Below are 23,362 nucleotides of genomic sequence, written 5' to 3'. Positions count from 1 at the left end.
CGGTGTTAAGATTTTTCTCTACCTCGAATTTTGATTGTGTGAGCGCAACATCTGCTATCGATTCGTTTCTAGGATAGGATTGAGTACTTGTGGGAACGACTGCCTGCACTTATCTGATAGCTTAAATTTAAACTTTTCTGTATACCCGTTCCACTTAATCTAACACTTTGTAACTTTTGAAACAAAACATTGAGCCACGGACTTTAACATTTTTTACTCAAATTAGTGACATCAAAGAAGCGTCTCTACAGTTAATGTTATACTGTAATACAGTAACTCTATAAGACGTTAGATCTCCTTTGGGAGAAGTATTATTGCTGACTCTACTAATCGAACGTAATAAAAGCCTCGCGTGACTGGCAATCGTCAAACGTGAGGGTAAACACTTACCGGATGAATAATAAATGAAGAAAATCTGAAAAATCACAGCTAAATCTATTCGGATTTGGAACTTGCAACTTTGCCTTTTACGGTGCTGAGATACGGCTTAAAATAGAAGGAGGAATGGCATTGATAATGACAGAGAGGGATGGTTAAAATCAAAGCCACAGGTTTGACGTCATTGCCCAAAAAAGACAGGCATGTAGCTTTCCATCACGTGCACGACTTGTTCGTCCTGTCACTTGATATTATACATACATATAAACATTACTGCTTAGCAGCAGAAATAGGTAAGGTGGTAGTATTTCCCTGGATTAACTCTTTCACAAGGAGCTCTACTGCTACAAAAGAAATTAAAATGAGATATTTGCAATCAGTGCCACTATTAGCAAATGTCTTGATAATGGCTGAGTCATTGCAGGCGAACCCTCTACTGTGAGTTTCTTCCCCTTAATTCACTCATAACATTCCTCCAATAGGAGCATGTCTTGCCGATAGAACCTTTTGTTGTAAATGCAGATTGTCAACAGTTTATAACCGACTTCAAAAAGGAGGAGGTATTCAATTCAACTGTATGTTTTTTTTGTATGTACGTTACGCGATATTTGTTAACCGATTTTTATGATTCCTTTTTTTTGTTGGAAAGAGAGTACTCCGTAGTCCCATTTAATTTTGAAGAAAATCATCCACCTCTAAGGGTGGCTGTTCACACACGAAGATTCATTTTTATAAATAGCGCCTAAATTTTATTATAAGGAGCAATTAATTTAAAGGTTGATTTTGCTATTCTCCACTAATGAGAACCGATTTTTATTATCTTCTATGTCAAGTCCCGTATAGTGGCGAACTAGGCGAACGCACTTTCCGGTAACCGATTTCAATAAAACTTGGTAATTATATTATGTAATTCCATGTACTTTTGAGGTCGGTTTTTTTTAGTATTCTGTACTGAGATTATGCCAATTCGTTATGGTGGTTTTCAAGACTATTACAGTAATTTGGATTGCATCCTTTACTGTGTTACTTTCCATATTATATCTGTGGATCTACGTATTTGTTCCTACGAATTAATTCCAAGATCTAACCCGTAGAACCAGAAATTCGTTGGCTAATTGGACCATGGGCTTGGCAGCTTTTATCTGTGTAATTAATCAAATCGTATACATTTCCATCACAGCAAAATTGTGGCTGAAAGGACTTACATAAAAGATTCAGCAAAATGAAAAACGTTTCACGAATTTTCAAGATTTTGGCAAGTGGTTTTTAATTTGAAGAGACTGAAATGTATAGAGTATATATATACATCAGTATATATATACATCATTTGGTATTATGTAATGAAACTCTCATTTGAGTAATTTTCAGATTAGATTTTTGTACCTAATTTCGGTGCAAATTAAACTAAAAAATACACCCGAATATTAAATAAAACGTCATAATAATAATCAGTAATATTTAAATGATAGATGTGAAGGTGCAGAGTTTTAAATACTGCCGTAAAGTTGCTTGCTTATCGGTATTTTCCAAAATATATCATGGAGAGTGTGTGACGGAATTACACTATTTGATTTCACCTTCCCCTTTCCATCGCCGGGAAACTAGACATAGTCTTGGGTACCACCCCTATGTTGTGGATATTCCAACGATAACGCGATACGCTTACACGTATATATGGCGAAAGGATATGGAGTGGAATTCTTTGCCTGTAGACTTATTCCCTGAACGTTATAACTTGGACCTTTTCAAGGCGAGGGTGAATCGGCATTATTTAGGTATGCACGCTCCATCGTCGACCTCATCGTCACTTTCCATCAGGTGAGATGCAGGTCAAATGGGCAATTGCATTTGTATAAAGAATAAAGTAATAGAAATTTGCACCGAAATCAGATAGAGAAAATTAACCTGAATAAAACTCATTTATTTACTTGATGACTCGTATACTAATAAGTTATTGGTATTTTTCAGAGGATTTTAATATTGAACTTTAATTTCAGAAGTCTGTAAAAGCCTCTGGTTATATCATTATATTACTAATTACCTTTACCTGCGCATTGACACATTTGAATTACTAGATTCCTATAATTCTTTAGCATATAATTGTTCCAGTAAAAAACTCGCAGTAGCGTTTATATTTTCTTGCACTTGTAATAAAATTGACGGCCATATCTGCACGTCTATATTTAGAATCCCGTTCAATGTAACTTAGTGAAAAGAAAATTCTTGATTAATATCTCTTTTTAATATTAAGTATATATTACCATGATATTCAATTTTTTTTTTGTGAAATTACTTCACTAGTTTCTTACAATTATTAATACAAAGATCTAACACTAAGAAAAATTCCTTCTGTACGGTTGGATTCAAACCATCGACTTCAGCATATCATGTCTGACTCTTTCCCAACTGAGCTACGGAACCATACTACATACTTTACGAATATTTTTGTGCTTTTTGCAGCGCTTTGATTTTGATCTTTGACGACTTTTTTGCATTAACGCTATCTGTGGGAAATCTTTGAAAATATGTAAATAATATATTTTTTCTTAGCTTTTCCCATTGACTTACAAATAAATGGACGACGGGTCTAATACAAAAACCACGAAAAAAATGTCCCAAGTCAACCTATTCGAAATTTAAATTGTAATGTCATCGCAGTATCGCGCTGTCAGTAGAACAAATGAAGACTAAAGCGGAGTGTCGCGCTCTGTATACGATTTTAGCGCCTTACAAGTGCGGACACTTTTTAGCGCGGACCCGACGTCCATATAATTGTAAGTCAATGGCTTTTCCTTAATTTTTTATTACCGTAAAGAAACATGGTAAACGCGTAAGCGCACTACGTCCAATTCGTTCCGAATCCGGGAATCATCGGTCCGAAACGTCACATGTGTCCAAAGTGTCACTTTATCTCTCGGTGTACAAGCGATATTCGTATTTTCCCTTCGGACTTGTACACAGCAACATCCGAAGTGGGTCCGAGTTTTCTAGACTTGTATAGTCTCGGATACGGAACGAATACGAATGAAATACTGAAATAAGTTTAACTGTCAACCTGATAAATTATTAATAAGCTTCATACCTTGTAAAATATAAATATATGTTGTATATATATATAGTGAGAGACAATTGTACAGAAAGCTAACTAACACAGTTAGGTCTGAAAACAATGAAAGACAGAGCTACTCAATTATTTATATTATTTCATTCTGCTTTGTGTCTGCGCAGCCTTCAAATTGCTGAGGGTATGTTAGTTGACTATTTTGTATCATAATTATTGCAGTAGTTTAAACTCTAATGAATATTTTCTACCTTCCGACCGTAGTACAGGTCGAATATGTCCAGAGATGGGCAGGGCAGCAGCAAAGCTTACTACTTACTTTAACTCATTTCTGTTCAAAATCATGCAAAAACTGTGAATACGGGATTAGATTATAATTAAAATTAAGTTAGAAATTTTGCAACAAAATGTGAGCCTTACTATCGGACACATGTGTCACAAATTCAAAGTATCATTTATTCCACAGGTAAAATAAATTCACAGCTGAAAACGTCGTGTTTTAAGCTACTGCTCGTTCTCTATGCTAACTTTCCTGAGGAGAACGAGCAAGAAAATCTATGGCTTGCTTTTTTCAAATAACATGCTATGGAATACACTTTGAATCAAATTTGTGTGGAATATAAAACCTTTGTCGTCTTTCCTTATATCTTTATCTAACATGTAGTCTTCAATTTTCTAATATGGCTTTTTAATTAAAATACTTTTAAAGTAATTTTTGAAATTAAGAAATGATAATCTTCATATATGCTTCAGAATCTTATTGTAAAAACGTTCGCCATAAGGGAATCTATTACATTAGTTAAACGAAGTCACGGTACTGTGAGTTTGGACTTAGTTCTAAGGTCTCACTGTATAATGTAATTTTATGGATATCTTCTATGTATAATTTTAAGAGCATACAAAATGTTTGAGTAAATGTACTGTGTCACATGCCACAGTCATGATACCTGTTATCCTAAACTTTTCTCTGAGAGAAACCAGAGAACCTAAACGGAACACAGAGCGAATCGCTCGTTTTTGCAACACAAATATGATTTGTATGTCTGCCGCTTGCAGACACAGATATAGCATCTCTGTATATAATAGCTCTAAAGTCGTAATTAGATTTTGAACTACGTTAAAAATCTCTAGAGGTTTCCTATATTGATTTTTCCTAACTTTGTAAATCTTTCAGGTGGTGCAATCGGTTTGTCGCATTGCGCCTTTTGGTGGCAACTTTAAGTCTAAACCTCGAACTTCTCATTTTCGCAATATCGTGAAAATTTATGTAAAAAAAAGTAGGTGACATTTTGCTTAGGTAGGGGCAATTTCCTGTCTGCTGTTCTCCGTTTTGGTATCTAATAAGGAAATTACTGTAGGTATTGTTTTTTTGCCTTGTAATTTACGACATCTTTGAAATAAATTTATTAACATCTATATTTGTTTTCATTACCGTGACCATGGGACCTGTAAAGAGCCCAAAACGTCGGTTTGTTTGAAAAATAGTTTCATTTCCTATGTGTAAGAACCGCGAAAACCTAAGAACTCGATATTGTTAACATCGTTTTATCTTTTGTCTCTTTGGAAGTGTATAATAATTTAATAATAATATTGTTGCATTCAACCACCCCTATTACCTGGTCTTAAACTTGAGAATTCCCTGTATTATTTTTATTTTATTTATTTTTTTATTTATTTATTTATTTCAGGCAACTAGGACCCATAGATACATACCTTACAGACTAACATACATATAATATAACAATAATATAATAAAACAATAACAGAAATATTAAATAAATACCTTACGGACTAATCATAAATACAATATAACATGATAATATACATATAACACTATTTATTTACACGTAATTACTTCGACGTGTGACGCAACGTGGGTGTCCGGTAGCCGTCCTCGGAAACGCCGGTATATGACACCCTTCGGCCAAAAGTCTTCTCTCATGAAGGTCGACAGGTGTTGAGTTGGTACTCGCACCACAAATGAATTAAAATTCACATTGTGGCGCGACTCCAACCGCTCGACCCTCAGGTTTGCATTGGCCTTCACTCGCATGTACTCCACAGTATCCGCAGACTTGGTGGAGTAATGAAGACGCGACACGTATAACAACGTCGTCGGTACCGCTGGACGCAATAAATGATTCGGGCCAGTCAGGGCGGTGCCACTAAGGTTTCGGCTGATGTTCTTCTTTTTCTTTTCCACCTTCCGAAAGCCGTCCTCGTCGCACTGATCAACTCGTCTCGGTGGTACTGACGACGCAGCTCCAGATACGAGTTTCTTTTTCAGTTTTCCCTTCATTGGTTGCCTGGGTTGTGGTTGTGGAGTACTGGGTCGGGCAGCGGCAACAGCTGCGTAATCACGTGAAGGGGTCGTCTCCGGCGGGGCGGGGTGCGGGGAAACGCGCGCGGCAACAGCGCCAGAGGTCGGTGACACATGCATGTGAGCCGACTCAAAACTGCTGAAAGAAGCATTTTGCGCCCCGCGACAAGTGTTCACGTTGCATGCCTCAGGTGACCTACTTACCGAAGCCGCACTACTAAGTAATACAACTTGGGCACGCAACTCACTGATGGTGTTGTCTGAGGCCTCCAACTTACACTGAACTTCAGCAAGGCTTGCTTTTAAGGACGCGATGTCCTTCAGCAGAATGCAGGCATGTCGTCTGGGTCGGTCTCCTTGAACAACGAAATGATGTCCTGGAGACTCTTCACTCCTCCATCTCTCCGACGAGACGGCATCTGTTCGGCTTTGCCAAACGTCCGGAAAAGCAGCGCCTTGCCACTGCAAATCTCTTCTTCTTTGAAATTTGACTTGCAGATCTGCACGATGCTGACTTCGTCCATGGTATCTATGGCGTGTTGTATAAACGCCAACAGTTCATTGGCTATGAGTTGCTGAGAACCCATAGTCAATTAAGTGCAGCGGCTATTGCCGCGCGGGTCGCGAATTATTATAATTCTTATTGTGCAGTGGAGCACGTCCGAATCCGAGCGTGCACCGCACCACACTGATTATGAGTACCAGATTAAAGGAATTCTATTTAGAACATCTAGGTCAGAAACAATTTAAAAAAATCGATAATACGTACGTATTCCTGTTAGGTTTATATGTTATATATTTGATTATATAACTTGTGCAATGTTGTGAAGAACTGTTTGTCATGATGCCAACAGCACCGTTTTATCATCGCAACGCCACTCGCCACCGGCAGGGAGTCCATCCTCACACTCAGAAACCGAGTCTTTTTCGTCCTGTACGGTTTCAGAGGCGCTTTCACCCACGTACAATTAGGTTGTGGAATGAACTCCCAGTCGTGGTTTTGCCGCAGGAATTCAGCATGAGTCCTTCAAAAGGGGTTTGAGAAGGGTCCTAAAGGGTTGGCAGTGCGCTCGTAACGCCCTTGGTGTTGCAGGCGTTCATAGGCGACGGTGACCGCTTTCCATCAGGCGGGTCATATGTTTGTTTGCTGCCTAAATAATATGTTATATATATTTATTACATTTATGTTATTGTTACATTATTAATTTAATATTTTATGACACAAATATACGCGATTTAAATCCGAAAAAATAGTTCAATTCCTATACCTTCAATTTATTTTCACATTAATTTTAATTATTTCCAATTTTTCGTTTATGCTTTCAATTTCCATTCTAAATTACTATTTTACTTGATTTCATGTTATTGTATTCAATATTTTGACTTGCAGTGCCCTATTCAGGGTCATGTACTACACTCTAGTCGCAATGTCGTTGTGTAGCAGCAGTAGAGCTCGTTGTGAAAGAGTTCATCTAGGGAAGTACTGCAACCTTATCTAATTCTGCTGCCAAGCAGTAATGTTAGCATTACTGCGTTCCGGTTTTGAAGGGTAAGTAAGCGTGCTGGTAAAATTACAGGTACACGGGACTTGTCAACGTATGTCTCAGGGTGACGGGCACAGTGGCAATGCCCCTCAGATCTCTGCGATTTTTAAGCTCTGAGTGCACTGCAACTGTTATGAACAGGCGTGTAGCTTACCATCAGGCGCACTATTCGTTCGTTCCGTCACTTGATATTGTAAAACAAAATGTAACCCGACACCTAATTAAGACCCTCATTCTCTTTAAAACGCTCTATAGTAAAACTTAGGTACTATTTGGCACTTAGGGTTCTCAGATCTACAGATATAGACTTCATACCATTTTCCTATCATGGTAAGTAGTTTTAATACAAGCAAGCATCGTACTTGATACAATCCCTGCACACATCTTTCGCCTCGTCAACACGCATCAATGTTTTCTATACACGCTCGTCGGTTAGGGGTACACTTGACCTGGCCTTTTTTTAAGATGACCTCAATTTGACCGTGGTATGTTCACCTTGGTCGGTCCTTACCAACCTTTTCCGCTCAATTGTATTTTAAATCTGTTCAGTCAGTCAATCTTCTAATACTTTCTGCAAAAGAACGCGCTATGAGCGCTGAAATATGAGTCCTAGCTACATTACTTATATTTTAATCTAATCTAATAATCTAATCTAATCTATTAATATATAAAGCTACAAATTGTTACTCACGGATAGAAATTGAAAATATACTTCCCGATATATTCCAAAGCAGAAGAATTCATGCGAGTTGACCTGAATGTGGAAAATATAAAAGAGAGATCAACGGCCTGTAAAAATTATAGTAATGGAATGTGCACTTTTATGACACACAGGTACACACTGGTCGATTTCCGCCGGAAGTAGAAAATGTTCGAAGTTCAAATAAATAAGATGGCTGCTAAACAAATTTAAAAATCTATAGCGGAATTTCATTTTTCATTCGTTACTGCTGGCTGGTTGAGCTCCGGTATGGCGCATCCCGCAGCATAAGCATACTTCGAAATCTAAATCCGACCATCCGTCACAGGCCAAGTGTACCTACGGTGAGGTACAGGGCTTGTATCGTATAGCATTTCTTCTGAGATTTAACATGTTCATCGCCCTGGTGGATCAAAGTGACTTATCTACCTATTCGGGTCGTGGGGGGTTAAAATGACTGGCACACTAACTTTGCGATGCTCTTTCACGCTCCAGGTGGCAAACGCTACGTATTTAACCATATCACATGACCGGCGCGACCCTGAGGAACTACCGTTGCCACTAGATTTTTTAGAATTTTTAATGGCATACCTACATTTTTAGACTTAGAGGAAAAAAATATATATTTCGAATAAAAAAAAATATTCCAATTTCAAATAGAATTTTAAAGTTACTAACTAAACAAAAAAAATGTTAATGTGAAATGTTAATCTCAAATTAACTACGTGTTTCAATTTTAGGTAAACATCGATCGAACATGACGTGTATGTACTCTACCCGGCATTATAACTGACGCGGTTTAAACGTAATAATTATTGCAAACGTAACGTAATAATAATTGTTGAAATGCCCGGCCCGAAAAATAATTCCAAAACAAAGCCAAATAATAATATGCGAAAAAACTTATATACATGTCATTTGCCTTGTATATAAGTTTTGCATTTGCATTATATACATGCCAATGTCATTTTTTGAAGATTTTTGAAAATTCTAGCCGGTGACGAACGTGTTAAGTAGTATACGTTTTCCCTTATAAAAGTAACGACAAAAATGTAACTAACACAGTGTGAATATTTTCTTCTATATCACTATCTAATTAAAATATGTAAATAGGCAATCTTTTAAATAGATTACGAAAATCACTTGTAGGTCATTCAACACAATAGATGTAGTTAGTAGTTGAACATTTGTAGTTTTGTAATTCATTAGGCAAAGTAGTAATAGTCTCGGTAGGTAGTATATTTACCTTCTATTAAGTAGGTTATGAATTAACTCTGTGGTATAGTTAAGTGAATTGGCAACTGTAAGCTCTTGACTCGGTTGAACGTAGAGCCTGGAGATTTATTGGCGACGAAGCGCGAGTCCAAGCTTCACAGTTTAGTCCACCGACGCTAAGTTGCCGTCTGTCGCTTTTCTACAGATTAGACTTCAGTGCCCATGAGCTCCACCAGCTCAATTCGCCCTCTCTCTTTTACCATCGAACATCCAGATACATGGGATATTGTCCTTACTCGGCTGCTATTCCCTTCAATCGTACTAAGCGCTTTTTGTATAAATACTTTGTCTTGCCTATAGCTAGGAAATGAAATTCCCAGCCTGCGTCTTTAATTCCGAGCACATTATTACATATAACTCAAATATCTTTAAAGTACGATTGAATAGGCACTGAGTGCGCTCGTTCCATCGTTCTATGCTCCAAGGTTAGTTAGGGGTCAAGTGTAAGTCTATTTAGCATAAAAAGCGCTTTTGCGTGTTTACTAATTTCCTATTATATGTATTACTATTATTTATGTATTTACTAATTTATTGAACGCATGGAAGCATGGCCGCCTCAGTGGCCAATCTGTTTGCACTATGGGCGCTGGATGAGGAGGTCCCGGGTTTTATTCCCGATAGGATCAATTTGGGAAATTGTCTTTTTTGAATAGGTTCTTGCCTGGGTGTCCTGTACAGTGCTTTAGAGTGAATTCTATTCCTCTAGAGCTCATAGCGAATTCCCACTTTTGAAACCGGATAATTGGTGTGGTTGTCATTTTTTTATTTACAGTCATCTGTCTTTGGTTTCGGAGAACGGGACAATAGGATCCGTGAGACGAGGATTATACGACTAAGCCGTTTTTTTCAAAATTACATTGATTATTGACATTTCATTGGTTAGTTAGATATTTATTTCTTTACGACGACATTTATTTATCGAATATGATTGATCACAGTGTTCTAACAATAAACAAATAAAATAAAATTGTTTTTAAATTTGTATTGAATTGATGTTCTTGATATTTTTGTGAAATTATTCCACTATTTTGTTATAATTATTAATACGAAGACATAGTAAAAAATTCTTTCGATCCGGCCGGATTCAAACTGACGTCTTCTAGCAAACAGTCGCAGACGCTATGCCAACTAAGCCACGGAACGAACCAGCGGACTTTACGAAATTTCGCTATGTGCTTGTTTGTCGAATTTTTGGTTTTCAATCTTTGTATTAATAATTATAAAATTGTTTTATTTAGGAATTGGATCAACAATAGTACAAAATAATAACAGAACAAGAGACTACTTTTTCCGGATGAAGATTGGTGAGCATTTGTTTTTTTTCGTACAAACCAACGGTCACGGCTGACTATGATACAATCAGAGCCATACCCAATTTAAATTCGAGAAAATCTTTCATTTTCAATATGTATCGATCGCGAAAACCTTACAATACTTAGGAAATGAAACTATTTTATCGGATCTCAATTTCGGGTATTTATTATTTCAAACAAATCGACGCTTCGGGCCCTTCACTGGTCATGGTCATGGTTGACATTTCACGTTTCATTTCCTATGTGTAACAGTCGTGAAAAAGTAAGAATTTTTTTTTATGATACTAAGTGATGGGACGGACAAGTCGTGCGCCTGACGGTAAACGACACGCCTGTCCATAACAGTTGCAGTGACAGTTAGAGCTTTAAATAACAAAGATCTGAAGTGCACCGCCTCTACCCCGATCACCCTGAGAAATAAGTTGAAAAGTCCCACGTGCCTGCAATTTCATCAGCACCCTTACCCTTCAAAAGTAGAACTCAGTAATGCTCGCATTACTGCTATTTAATTGAATATCATGATGTTCATATATTTTTATTGCGAAAATACACCCACCATCATATTCTTACGCTTTCGGAATTGTTAGACATATGAAATGAAACTGACTGTCGGTTAGTCGTGACTATGGGACCTGTAAAACGCGCAAAACGTTTTTTTTGTTTGAAAAACGCAAATACATTCGATTTAGTTCCAAAAGAAATTTTCATTTCCACTAGTTTGTTATTATTATATAAAAATAATAAAAATATACATATGATTGGACACGAACCAACGTCTGTTGCCTCACAAGTGGCGCTCCGGCAAAAACCCCCCACACTAGCGTCGAACGCACGGCGTTCACACGACGGCTGTCCGCGCGACCGCGACGCAACGCCAGCGCCGCATATACCCGACGTTCGGCATTATTCAGCAGTTGTTCAGTGCTTGCGTTGCGGCCACAAATGAGTTAGGGATACTACGTTACGTCATCGCCGCGCGGATGTATTGTTGACGCTCGCGTGCGTTACGTGCGTTGACAAGACGCTGACGCTCGAAAGACGCTAGTGTGGGAGGTCAGTTAGCTTACTAATCTGAAGTCGTAGCCGCGGTGAGACAACAGATGCAGGATTTTGCTGTGTTTGTTCGACCAATGTATTAATATTAACAACAAACCCAAGAATAGACAAGATAATTACGTTATTTTTAAGATGAAACAAATGAAGTGATTTAAGTAATTCTTTTCATATCTCGTCCTGTTAACAACGTTGTAAAAGTTAATGACAGACAGAATATAATAGTGAATTATAAAGCAACAGTGTCTACAAAGTACAACCAGCTACATAAAACACCTCCAGGTAATAAATAGATGTTAATTTAGCACATTACAATACTCATTATGATTTGCTTTAACGTCAAGGAAATTGTCATCAGTTGTACACGTGTTAGCACAGTCCACCTATGCTTGAACCTGCACTTATTATGGTCTACGCCATATCACCATCATCAACTCATTTATACGTCCCACTGCTGGGCACGGGTCTCCTCTCAGGTGAGGCTTTCCAAGGATCGTAGACAGTCTTCGACATGCAGATATCGTCACAACGTTTTCCTTCACTGAAAAGCTCATGGTAAATTTCAAATTAAATTACACACGAGCCGGATTCGATCCCACGGCCTTTGCTTCTACGCCTATATAGGTATCTAATTTGATAATTTCATCTCCAATAGATTATTCGTGGAAGAATCAGCTCCTTTATTTTAATGTACACATGCTCCAAAACCGCTAAACATTTGTGTACATTTAGAGCTTTTCTACTCACGCAAAGCTTTACCTGCCTACCTGTACAACCGGTCATGACCCGACCTATAACTAGCCTAGTGACCGTACTAAAGCAATCTAGGAGTCAACATGTCGAGTTTAATCCACATTTTCCACGTCTTGCAATCGCTTTGAGGTTTTTCTTGCTTTGTTGAATTTATATTTAACACGCGAAGGTTCTTGAATAGAATGATGTAGTACAATGTGTGATGCATTCTTTGCACAGGGTCCAACATTATTAGTTCTTGAATATTTGCCGAATATAATTTACCTCTCTCGGAGTTGTAGCACTTAATATTTTAAAAAAACCTTATCAGGTGTTTAGGTTTCACGTTTTTACGGACGTAAATTGCGTATATTTGTGTTTTCAAACAAACCAACGTTTCGGACTCTTTTATCGTTAACTTACGGTATTTTTTTGAAAAAATAAATATGTGTGATTGAGATCAGAAAACATAGTTTCATTAAATTGCCTTGTTTAAATAAAATATAAGAGTATTCCTAAATAGAACTACACAACTTTCTATCGTAATTTAAATAAAATAAAATAGGTATTTCGTAACAATAGAGGTCCTTGTGAAAGAGTTCGTAGAGAGAAGTACTGTCACTCTTCCTATCTCTGCAATCAATGTGAGCATTGTTGTATCACAGTTTTGAAGAGTAAGGATTCTGGTGGAGTTACAGGCATATGGGACTTGTCAACTTATGTCTTATCCTTTCCAGAGTGAGACGCTACTTCACACCAGGACTGTTGCTTCAACTGTACCAAGCACAAGTCCGGTCGCGTATGGAGTACTGATGCCACTTATGGAATGGTTCTTCTAAACACCGCCTTGGATTTAGTTGAAAATCGTTCGAAGATCGTGCTTATAGGTGACTCGGAATTAGTAGGGGTAAAGCTGCAGAGCTTGGAACGCCGCCTTAAACTTTTGCACCGCCTTAAACTTTTGTTTTTTTACTTTTACTTTTTTTTGGTGTGACACAAAAAATGTGCTACAGAATTGAGCAATTTAATTCGGCCTTTCCCTTTCCATCATCGGGGGATTAGACATAGACAGGGGTTCCACCCCTATGTTGTGGTTATTCCAAGAATTTGTACAAAGCTTTCGCTTCCACGTTTACATGGCGACCGGCAATGGAATGGAATTCCCTGCCTGCAGACATGTTTCCTGAACGATATAACTTGGGCCTTTTCAAGGCGAGAGTGAATAGGCATTTTTTGGGTGTGCATGCTCCATCGTTGTTTTCATCGTCACTTTCCATCAGGTGAGAGGGAAGTCAACACACTTACTCGAGGTGTCGGGCGCAGTGACAGAGCGATCTATGCTATTTAAAGCTCTGAGTGGCACTGCAACTGCTGTGGACAGCCGTGTCTTTTACGCATGGTGGTAAAAGACACGACTTATTCGACCCGTCACTACGTATCATAAAAAAAAACTCATATGTAGCCTTTATTTCGATATGACTAATACCGACGGCAACGCTCTGAGTGGTTGCGTGTAGTTTAATATTATAAGCCTCCGAATCAGAAATAAATAATAAGGAAAATAAATTCTGAAGTTACTTTTATCTATTGCTTGCTACGGAAACTTTGACATTCGCAGAACAGACAAGGTTGTCTGTAAATTACAATGTACTATTTCTTGCGAAGTAATAAAATTACGTAAGTATGGATGGTGGATTCGAATGATTACCATGTACGATGAGCCAAGAAAGTGTCACAAGGAAGAAGACAAAATATGCCTAAATGTATTAAATAGTAGGGATACGGAAAAAGTATCAAGATGTACTAGTTGAATTTCTCGTAGCAATCACAGTTTAACAATGGTCTTTACAAAGAATTGTAATAAAGATATTCATGTTTCGTCTAACTTATATTAGTAAGCTGAACATAGGTTTTCCTCAACGTGCGCAGAAATATGTGTGTTCATAAGTCGAAAAAGGTAATGGGATAAAGATACGTAAAGTACTTACACATTTCTGAATGTGTCATTACACGCTCTGCTGCGTTGCGTCATATGTCCTGTGTCCACTTATATTTTTGTCTACCTACATATTTGTGGCTCCAGTAAAAAAGGATACAAGCAGGTACAAGTAAACGCGAAAAACAGTTAAAGCTTAATATGATGTTAAGCATTAAGTGTTCTTCGCGTTTCCTTACAAAGTTGGCTTTTTTGACTTGTGTCCCTATTCACTAGAGCCACAGATATATTTTAACTGACTTTTTACAGTTGAGGTTTGAATTATTTGAGTTAGTAAGTGAATTTGTAATTCTAATGAATTTATGATTAAAAAGCAATTTTAGTAAAAAAAAAGTAATTGTGGCCGTGGTAGCCATAAGGTTTAACCTACCGCCTCTCAAGCAGAGGGTTACGGGTTCGAATCCGGGCTTGCACCTCTAACTTTTCGGAATTTAAGCGCGAAATAAATTACAAATTTACCATGACCTGTGCGGAGAAGGAAAAAAGGCTAGCGTGGGAGCTACTGCCCAAGTGTTCTGATTTTGTAAGACTAACTACTACTTCTATAAAGTAATTGTATTTGGAAATGCTATATTTTTGTTTTAATGTTTTAGAATTTGTCAATTGCACTTGATATATATACCTATATCTGCCGCCAAGCAGTAATGAGAACATTATTGCGTTCCGGTTTCGAAGGGTAAGGGTGCTGGTGAAATTACAGGCACATGGGACTTGTTAACTTATGTCTCAGGGTGTCAAGCGTAGTGGCAGTGCCCCTCAGATCTTTGTGATTAAAGCACTGAGTGGTTAGCCATTGTAAGGGACAGGCGTGTGGCTTACCACCTAACACACGACTTGTTTATCCTGTCACTTAGTATTATAAAAAAAAGTCCACTTGCAAACAACACTATGTGGCATTGGTAATGATTTTTTGGAGTGAAATAGAACAGTATTTAAATAATTTCGAATACTTCAACAATACAGTGCCAAAACTTGGTATATTATGAACAAATCAGTGTCAAATGTTGACTACTTTTGTCAAAGTCGCTATCTTTCTTAATTTTACACTTTCAAAAGTTGCCATTTTGTCGTCAACCTGCAATCGCTGCTCTGTTGCGTGTAAACTCGTGCAAAATCCGTTATTTTGTTTGGTATTTATTATTTTGTTATAGGAGAGGTCCCTCGTGTTCATTTATTAAGAATTTGATCGTCAAACATTTCGGAGAAGATTGGTTTACATACAAAAATCTTGAATTGTATATATTATCGGGTAAGTACAATCAAACGTGACCGAAGAAGAAGAAATGATAAATAATAAAGATACATTGATGGGTGACAATGTGGATGTAAGAGAGTTAAGGAAAATTAGAATTGTATTTTTTATTTTTTTCTATTATTATAACAAAACTTTTTCTATTATTATCAGTATATAATTACTATTATTATCACTGTGTTGTTGCAAAAGTAGCTACGATGATTACTGTTGCAAAACTCTCTATGATCAATTTTTAAATAGAAATAGAGTAATTAATTCATCGACAATCATAACACACTTTTCAGATTATTAAAAATTGCCATTTAAAAATCCGGTTTCGGAACAATAATTTTTTTTTTAGTTTATAACTTTTTTATCCACGCACATAACGCAGTTTGCTAGTGGATCTCATATATTATGTTTCAGACCCTTATATAACGTGTCGTAGTAAGTACTCTGAAATGCAAGTTTTAATGCGTAGTCTCCAAGACCTCAGTGGTCGCTAGCAGCTATATTTGTATAGAAATTATTAATAAATTGCATATTCTCGTGGCAAACAAAATTGACAAATATTTTACGCGATCGTAAATGACAACCCGCAATGCATACGTAAAGGCACAGAATGTAATACAATAATAGCAGTAGAGCTCGTTGTGAGAGAGTTCATCCAGGGAAATACTGCCATCTTACCTATTTCTACCACCGAGCAGTAACGTGATCATTACTGCGTTCCGGTTTTAAAAGGTAAGGGTGCAGTGCAGTGTCCCTCAGATCTTTCCCCTATAAAGCTCTAAGTGGCACTGCAACTGTCATTGACATATGTGTCACTTACCGTCAGGCGAACGACTTGTTTGTCCCGTTAATTACTATCAACAAAAAAATAATGGCATTGGTAGCCCAACGATTTGTCCTGTGGGCGCTGGATGAGGAGATCCCGGTTTCGATTCCCGGTGGAACCAATTTTGAAAATTCTGGTCTGGGTAGTTCCCCAGAGTGAATTCCTTTGCCCTGGAGTACGGAAAATTCCCTGGTTTGAGATTAGGTAACTGGCGTGATTGTCTGGAACATTACTTATTATTGTTAATAGTGCAACGTGCCACAAAGGTCTTTAAAATAAATTAATAATTTTCATTACCGATAGATCACGTAACAATGGGATAGGCAATAATAGTATCAAATCACAGTCGATTTCTTCAACATTAATGTAAACATAATTGGGGCGTATTATTCGAAAGAAGCTACACGTGCTACGAAATTTTATTCGTAGCAAATTAGTGTGGTCATTCGACACTATTAAATCTCCCTCAAGCATTTTAAGGAATTCAATTACAACGTTTCGAACATTAAGATCTAATAAAAGTTAAGGTTATTAATGACTTTATATCAACCGATTTCAAAAAAGGAGGCGGTTCTCAATTTGAGTGTATATTTTTTGTGTGTATGTTAGGCTATTACTCCGACATTTGTGAACTGAATAAGGAAAAGAACTATCGAAATCAATAATTCTTTTTATTTTTGTTGAAAAGGGAGTACCTCAGTGGTAGTGCCATTCAAATTGGAAGAAGATATTTTACCGTTAGGGGATACATCCAATATATTGGATTTTACCCACTTTCCCAGATGTAATTCCAATGAAAGTAAAATATTATGGTGATCTACATCTGATATAATGACGGAAATGGTAGACAAATGGGAGGAACTGCTCAACGGTGTACAGCAGCTACCCAGTGTTTGGGCTCATATTATTGGTTTTGACGAGGACTTCCATATTACACATTTTAGTTATCGAAGAGGAGATCAGGGTAATGAACACAGCGAGAGTGGAGCGAAATTTTGAGGTTGGCTTATTTTTAAATTCATGTTTATTATTTGTCATTTGATCCTAGTTCGTTAGTTAAAGCTCTTAGTGGCACTGCAACTATTAGGGACAGGTGTGTCGCTTACCGCCAAGCACACGACTTCTTCGTCCCGGCACTTAGTATTCTAAAATAAAAAAGAAGCTCCGCTCTAGGGAGACCCTGTATTGCTGATGCCATGGATACACGCATAGACAACCACAAAATTCACACATACTCACGAGATATATAAATGAAGGCCATACAAATATTTCTCTAAATCTGCTAAACGATTATGATAACTATCCGTTTTCAAAATTCCCTAGACAGAGTCATAAATTATGATACTAAAACCGAGCGACGGTAATACAGCCAACAAACGTAGACATCCTAACTGGGTATAGTAACAAAAATGTTTTGCTACGCTTACGTAACTCCCCGAAACGAGCTTCCGACGTCTAAACGACTTGATATCGTGCGATAAGGATGTTTATGGAATATGTTTTCAGGTTTCAAAAACATATTATTACATTTAAGTAATGAAATATTTCGTTTAAGAGTGTCTGAGTACCCAGATCAGATATATGATTATGCAATCGATCAAATAATTAATTTTTCATCAGATTTTACAAACATAAATAAAAAAGTAACGAATAAAAAGGGCAAATGTTAACTAAATTAAAAGGGCACTGTTCATTGTGGTCATGCAAAAAATGTGTGTCAGAATGATACTTAGTGGAAGCTGGGGGTGTTGTCTCTGCCTACCACAATGGAAAAAGGGCGTGATAACGTATATATACTTAAGTAAATATGCTTTTTTAAACATCAAGTGACGAGACGAGCTAAGCGACACTTCTGTTCATAGAAGTTCCAGTGCCATACAGAGCTTTAAATCGCTATACTCTGAGGGACACTCCACTGCGCCTGTCACCCCTGAGACATAAGTTGACAAGTTTCGTGGGTCTGTAATTTCACCAGCACCTTTACCCTTCAAACCGGAACGCAATAATATTCGCATTACAGCTCGGCGGCCGAATTAGATGAGGTGGAAGTACTTCCCTGGAGGAATTCTTTCACAAGGAGCTCCATTGCTATTACAATCGATGGCAGAATGCCTTAAAATGTATTATCTTAACGGATTATGTATAAAGTGTGAATCAACGCGGCAACATATGTATTATTATGGCTTCTAATACAACATATGCAAAATCCATTGTCCAAATGACAATACCAGATTTTTATGATACTTGAAAGTTGAAGGTTTGAAATTATTATTGATACATAAAAATTCCTTCGATTTTAACCGAGCGGTGGTACATATTCACCCACACGGTTCGTGCCCAGTCACATTAAAGGATTTTTTCCTTGTATTTGATGTTTGTATCAATAACAATAACAAACTAATGAAGTATTTTTATTTTATGTATTTTTTCAAAGAACTTGAAATTAACATAATAATACGTATATGATATGTCATGCTAAACCTACAGGTTGGTCCTCCCGCGCGACACGGTCACCAGTTGTGGCCGGTTGCAGACCAGTTGGTGGTATCCGTCCGGGACACACGTGCGTATTTACCACAAAAGGACAGGATTGAAAATTTTTCCTCACAGAAGTTTAAAAATATAGGATATTAGTGCAAGTTTCCGCCTGACTTTAAGTGTATTTTATAACCAACCATTCCATGATCGGGATCAGGAAAAAAGAGGTTATCTACCTATTATAAGCTTTTAAAAAATGGCTAATTAAAATAGAATGAATGTATCTGTAAAAATATGTCTTATGTATATTTCACACAAATAAACTTAGGAAATGAAACTATTTTTCCGGATTTAAATCGCGTATATTTATTTTTTCAAACAAACCGTCGTGTCAACCGTGACCATGGGACCTGTAAAGGGCGAAACATCGGTTTGATTGAAAAACAATTGAAAACAAGTATACGCGATTTAAATCCGGATAAATAGCTTCATTTCCTATGTGTAACAATCGCGAAAACCTAAGAACTCGATATAAATAAACTTCTATTAAATTATTATATAACTTATTTGGGACGTCCAAGGTACCACTGGGGCGACGAAGTCCAGAAAAATCTCAAGGACTCGGTGGTAGTGGCTGGAATCGTGGCAGAATCTAGTGTCGGAGGCCAAGACCCACTTTGAGTCACTGCGCTACCGAAGTAAGTAAGTAAGGGTGTTGGTGAAATTAAAAGCATATGGGACTTTTGTCAGTGCCTCCCAGATCTTTGCGATTTAAATCTCTGAGTGGCGCTGCAACTGTCACGGATAGGCATGTCGCTTACCACCAGGCGCACGACTTGTGCTTAATGTCTCTTGATATCATAAAAACAAATAATAAAAAAGCATTATTTTTACGACTTTCAAGTGATGAATCACTTTGATGTATATTCAATCAAGGATTCCGTACCCTTCAGAATCAGTATATCATGCTGAAATGAACAAGTAAATTCAGCAAAATGTAACAAAAGCCGTCATCCGAAACAAATGTAATTAATTGCATACTTAAGCGGTATATACAGATTATACTTTGATCTGGCAATGGTCCAAATGTGTTTGAATGCGGATTGAACGAATTACAGCGACAATCGTGTTAAATCGACACTAACAAAGTTGAATTATACTATATTCATTGAATGCAATGCACACATTTTAACCTGATGGCATACACTAGTATCAAAGAACAATACCAAGTGTATTAGCATTTGTTTAAATATTGTTACGAAATTCCAAATGAATTTCAATTAATCAAACCTACTTGGGGAACTTGTCATCAGGATTTTGAGCACTTTGTTGGGAGTTTCTAGACCCTATTCCTAGTATTAATAAAAGTATAAACTATATTTAAAATTGTAAATGATACTATTTTCTTCGGACCTAAATTAGGTGCATTTGTTTTTTGAAACACACCAACGTAAATAAATAAATATTAAACAACTTTACATACGTGGCCTTGATCCCAAAGTAAGTAACTAAAGCACTTGTGATATTGGAAACAAGGACGGTATCACAAACAACTCAGTTAAAAGGTTAAAAGTTAGTTTTCCACATAAACCCGGCCGGGCATCAAACCCGGGACCTCAGAGATGGCGATATCATGCCATTGACCACTGAGGTCGTTACCGATTCTGGTTAATACCTTTAAAATCTCTGTCAGCCGAAACCATAGGACCTGTAAAGGGCCTAAAAAAACAAATTTATATGATCCGAAAAACTAGTTTCATTTCCAATATGAACAATCACAAAAATCTAAATATTCGATATTATGAAAACATTTAGAAAATAGTCAAACAAATACTTTTGTACATCTTATTGTACCTTACATATTATATAAAAGATTATGAAAAAATTGTCTATTTTTAAAAGTAAAAAAACAATGAGACTTATTTTCCCACTAATCGAAAACACAGTAAGTGCCGCGTGAAGGAGTCATGAAAGTGTGAAAATAATTATTTTTTATACTGAAGAAAGCTTTGTTTTGAGAAATTATATTATAGAATAATTGTCACGTATGTTTACATCTATCGTGTTTTCGTTCAACATTATTCAGTAAAAGCTATTAGCTAATGGCAAATATGCGTCGATAACTTTGGAAGGGGTAGGTCTTACTGTAATATGAAATAGGTTATGGAATTAACAAAGTAACTGAAGACAAACAATTTGAAATTGAAAAATGTCTTATTGCGGTTTGTGTTCGTTTCTTAACATAATATTAGAACTATATAAGGAAACGGAAAGGTAACTCGTACACGAACATGTTCCAATTATTTTTAAGACAGATGCTAATTTACTTAGCATTGAAACTATGACAGTGATGAAAAACCACTGTTGATTATTTTTATTGAAAGAAAAATTGAAGTGTCATTTGTTAAATATCCGTTCTCGTTATCTCTGCTTCCAAAACATTTACAAACTTTGTGACATTTAGAAAACCATTCTAAAGATCCCCAAAATCAAATATAAAAATCGTTAAAACCTCTATTGTACTTTTATATCAAAACAATTGACTGAATAAGAATCGTTATTGAAAAGAAAAGTTTTGAAAAAGGAACTCACCGTTCGATGTTTCAAGCAAAACCGTTACCCCGCGGAGCTGAGGACGTTGTGAGTTCTCCGCTGCCACCGTGCCACTGCAGTACTATCGACCGGCCGGCATATGAAATAAGCGGACAGCACGCAACGTTAGACGTAAGTTCTTTAAGATTGTCCTACATTTTTAAACTAATACACTTATTATTCTAATTAATTAACCTATTTATTACCTACTATCCTTCAGTTTATTTAAAAAAATATATTTTCCCACTTTTGTATGACAATTCGACGTAGCAAGATTCACGCTTGCAACAAAGAACTCTGTGACTTTTAGATGTATGATGTACGATTTAATTTTCGTTACCATGTAGATTATTAAAGTGCGACCCTAAGTACATGAAATTGCCATTCTTTTCAATCTTTTGTTCTATTAAATATGGATAAGAATTCCATCAATTTAACAGCATTAAATGGAAGAAACAATTGAATTTGACTAAACATTGTAGTTTTACTTAGAAAGAATCAATGCTTTCTTAATCTTAATAGAAATTCTCTGTTGACTTTTATTATTGAACAAATTATATATTTTTATAAAGTTATTTCAATTCAATGTACCAGCACACCGTATGTACGAGTACAACCAATTCGAAAAAAGTGTTGAGCCATGACGATGATTTGTATGATTGTTTTATTGGCAAAATATCAATTATTGAAATTAATGAAAAGAAAAAGTTATTCATTTTGACCTTTTATGAGTCAGCCATTAGTACCCCATAAAATCAATGTTCTGTTAACTCATGTCAGTACACTTATTATGTTTTCTATAGATTAAAGATTATAATAATTTTCGATTCATTTGCCCCGTAAAGCAGTAAATAAGTAATGACAAAGGGTTTTCCACAGGTGGAAATGTTGCGATATTGAACGAGTATTGTATGGATTCACTTGCAGCTGTTCTGCAAATTATCAGTGCTAATTGGATGTGACCTGCGGGTTTGCAAAAGGGGTCATAAGCAATACTTTTTGGTATACTTTATATAAATGTGAAAGTACTTACTTAAATACTTACGTTTGTACGCCAAAAATTGCTGAACCAATATTGATGAATTTTGGTATAGAGATAGAAGGGACCCAGGAGAAGGACATAGGCTACTTTTTGTCACAAAAATAGATCCTAAAGGGGGTGAAATAAAGAATGAAAGTTTGAATGGAGAACCTGAAAAATAATGAAAATTAGTTTTTTATTTATTATACGGCACGAACAAGTCGTGCACCTGATGGTAAGCTACACGCCTTTCCATAACGGTTGCAGGGCCACGCAGAGCTTTAAATCGCGAAGATATGAAGGGTACTGCCACCCGGAGACATAAGTTGTTGACAAGGACCATGTGCCTATAATTTCACCAGCATCCTTACTCTTCAAAACCGGACTGACATTACTGCTTGGCGGCAGAAATAGATAAGGTGGCTGTACTACCCTGGATGAACTCTTTCACAAGGAGCTCTACTGCTGCTAAATTATTATTATTATTATATTATATTATTAATTAGTCTAGTACCTACAGTATGCTACGCGAAGTACTCCGCGCTGTCAAAGTCCTGGGCATAAGCTACTTTTTTTTTTAAATTTGCCTTTTTAAACATTGCCTGGTCTCAAACTAGGGAAATGCCTTTTCTATGAGTATCGGAGCAACGGGCACTGTTTTTCTAATGAAACCCTGACACATCTGTCCATGGTAGTTGCAGTGCCACTACCTTAGGAGATCCCGGGTACGATTTTTTGTAGGACCAATTCAGAAAATGAACATTTAAAAATAATAGTTCTGGTTCGGGAGCTTTGGGAAATTTTTGTAGCAGAACTAGAACTCTTTG

At 36.8% G+C, this 23,362-nt stretch overlaps 1 protein-coding gene across 1 annotated transcript in view; it reads right to left on the bottom strand.

Annotated features, from left to right (window-relative positions):
* The window catches only part of LOC113236930 (elongation of very long chain fatty acids protein AAEL008004-like), a 63,506-nt gene extending 41,896 nt beyond the window's left edge, over positions 1 to 21,610 (bottom strand). The window contains exon 1 of the mRNA XM_026473156.1: positions 21,515 to 21,610. The gene's annotated coding sequence lies outside the window, so the exon portion shown is untranslated. The remainder of the gene's footprint in view (positions 1 to 21,514) is intronic.
* Positions 21,611 to 23,362: the final 1,752 nt, after the last annotated feature.

This window comes from Hyposmocoma kahamanoa, unplaced genomic scaffold (genome assembly GCF_003589595.1).
Source record: "Hyposmocoma kahamanoa isolate Upper Pololo Valley unplaced genomic scaffold, ASM358959v1 92, whole genome shotgun sequence".
Taxonomy (NCBI): domain Eukaryota; kingdom Metazoa; phylum Arthropoda; class Insecta; order Lepidoptera; family Cosmopterigidae; genus Hyposmocoma; species Hyposmocoma kahamanoa.
Note: the sequence above shows the minus strand (reverse complement) of the source record. Positions and strands in the feature narration are given on the sequence as shown.